This window comes from Temnothorax curvispinosus, unplaced genomic scaffold (genome assembly GCF_003070985.1).
Source record: "Temnothorax curvispinosus isolate PA1 unplaced genomic scaffold, ASM307098v1 QBEX01001350.1, whole genome shotgun sequence".
In the NCBI taxonomy this organism is placed as follows: Eukaryota; Metazoa; Arthropoda; class Insecta; order Hymenoptera; family Formicidae; genus Temnothorax; species Temnothorax curvispinosus.
This window is the reverse complement of record NW_020211130.1, coordinates 1-2,154: the sequence shown is the minus strand read 5'-3', so window position 1 is coordinate 2,154 and position 2,154 is coordinate 1. Positions and strand designations below refer to the sequence as shown.

At 35.4% G+C, this 2,154-nt stretch overlaps 1 long non-coding RNA gene across 1 annotated transcript; it reads right to left on the bottom strand.

Moving 5' to 3' along the window:
- LOC112462884 lies at positions 1 to 1,297 on the bottom strand. Its single transcript, XR_003041713.1, has 3 exons — positions 1,202 to 1,297; positions 865 to 1,124; positions 1 to 68 (listed from the first exon to the last, which is right to left on the bottom strand). It is a non-coding gene; the product is annotated as an uncharacterized LOC112462884 (long non-coding RNA).
- Positions 1,298 to 2,154: the final 857 nt, after the last annotated feature.

Sequence of the window (2,154 nt, the reverse complement as noted above, 5' to 3'; positions counted from 1 at the left end):
TGGCGCATATCCTTGGCAGACATTCACCGTCGTCATCGATAGGGAAAACCCGGAGCTCGTCGAGTGTCCTGGAATGAAGATAATTTTTTTACAAACGTTTAAACATTTTTCGTTATCGAGAAAATATGTACAGGATACATAATGTTTCTAGAAAAGTATTCAATGGTCCAAAGATATCGAAATTCAGAAATATTCTACCAAATCTACTATGGATTATTGCGACTGTAGATTACAAATTAGGAATTATTGGTGGCGAAATAAATGTTACTTATTTGGTCAAATTAGGAATGTTCTGCCGAAGTAAAAAAAGCGAGGTAGAACAAATTTATTTTACGTCCGAATTTTGTACATAAATTATTTGAACTAAATTCGCGTGTTAAGTGGTTCATCTGTTCGAATATTATTGACGCTGTTTCTTTTTTTTAACAGGTTTATTAACTTGTGGTCAAGAAAAATGTCGAAATTTTTTAAGGTTTAATCTATACAATAGGTGTAGTAATCCTTAAGTCCTAAGAAATTAATCAATCATAGTTAATTATTTTTCTCACATTCGATTGTGATTGATCAATTTCTCACAGCAGATCTTAATGGAATACTTAATAAAGTTGTAGGGTAGTATTTCATTGTCGGATCTTTTATATTTAAGACCGGCTGGAGTATAATCTTAAGAGAGAGAGATGTTATAATCACTCGTTGTTAGATATAACAGAGCCGTATTAACCTTAAGCCATTGTCTTGAAATAAGAACCGACTATGTATACTAGCCTTAATTTTACTCATTAATTCTTCCTTTGGAATAACGATTGCTTGTTCGTTGCTTAGCAAGGAAGATTTTACAGAAAAATATATTGCTCTTTTTCTTACCTACATAACAGGAGATGAGGTAATATGCGAAATCGAAATATATACGCAAGCCGTCCGCGACTTCTCTGCATATATTTACTTCGTTTACTGTTTTCTCTATGGTATTATTCACTTTACTCCGTTGAGGTTTCTCTGTTCGTAATATTCTCGGTTCGGAATATTCGTAAACTGCGTCGTAGTAAAATACTATGCCAAAGATTCCGGAATATTAATCATATTTATCAATAATATTTATCAGTAGGTTGCGCCGGAAGTACAAGCTGAAATAAATATCAGTGATATATTTGTATACCTACTATTTGTTTTCAGGGAAAGATTAGTTTTTAATATAAATTACAATTAATGCGAATCAATGAGAATGACACCGGCGGCTTTTCCGCCTCTCTGTATATGAACTGGACGACAAATCTGACAAATAAATTGAAAATAGGTTAAGGAGGTTCTACAGATAATGGATGTATCTAAAAATTGGAAAAAACTTTATGGACGTATAAATTGAGATGCGAAAAAAGTGCTCGAAAAATTTTAGCATCGGTTACCGTGTAAAAATGTGCAAAAATGAATTTTGAAATCACAGTTTTAACATAAGCTACATATGGCAGAGGGGCTCTTGGAGACAGGAAACGAGATATTAATTATATAAAGGCGACCTACCAAAGATTCAAAAAACGGAGCTCTTATAGATCTTAATCTAACCTTTTCAGAAATATCGAGAAAAACAAGGGTTACCGCGTAAAATTTTGTGATATTGGCTACTGAAACAGGCCATATCACAGTTCACGTAGCGTGCTTCGAATAACAAGGGAGATTTGGCAATGTCGCAGCGACTGCACCCGCGCGAAAAGTGTACAGCCAGTACAGCGTACAGCACCACAGTATGACAGCACCTCAAACTTAAGCACCTAACGTTTACGAGCGCTTACGGAGAAGTACTCGCTCTAGAATTATGTGAAATTGTGAAATAACCACGGTCATATGAGCAGAACTGTCAAGTTCGCGACGTTACCACATTTTCTTCCATTATAAGCCGCCAGAGTCAAAGGAGCACTTACACGATATTTTTAATTATTCCTCGCTTCGACTAATATGGGTATGATATAAGCTCTAACGTCATCAAAATTCACGAAAATATTTTATGAATACTTAGAATCGACGAATTTGAAGATTTTCTCTTCATCTCTCAACTGACTAGAGAGTACCTGTAGAACCTCCTTAAGCACGTTTCCCGTGTTGATAAACTACTACGTAATGCGTTCCGAAACCACCACATATTCTACGTCTCACCCCCAC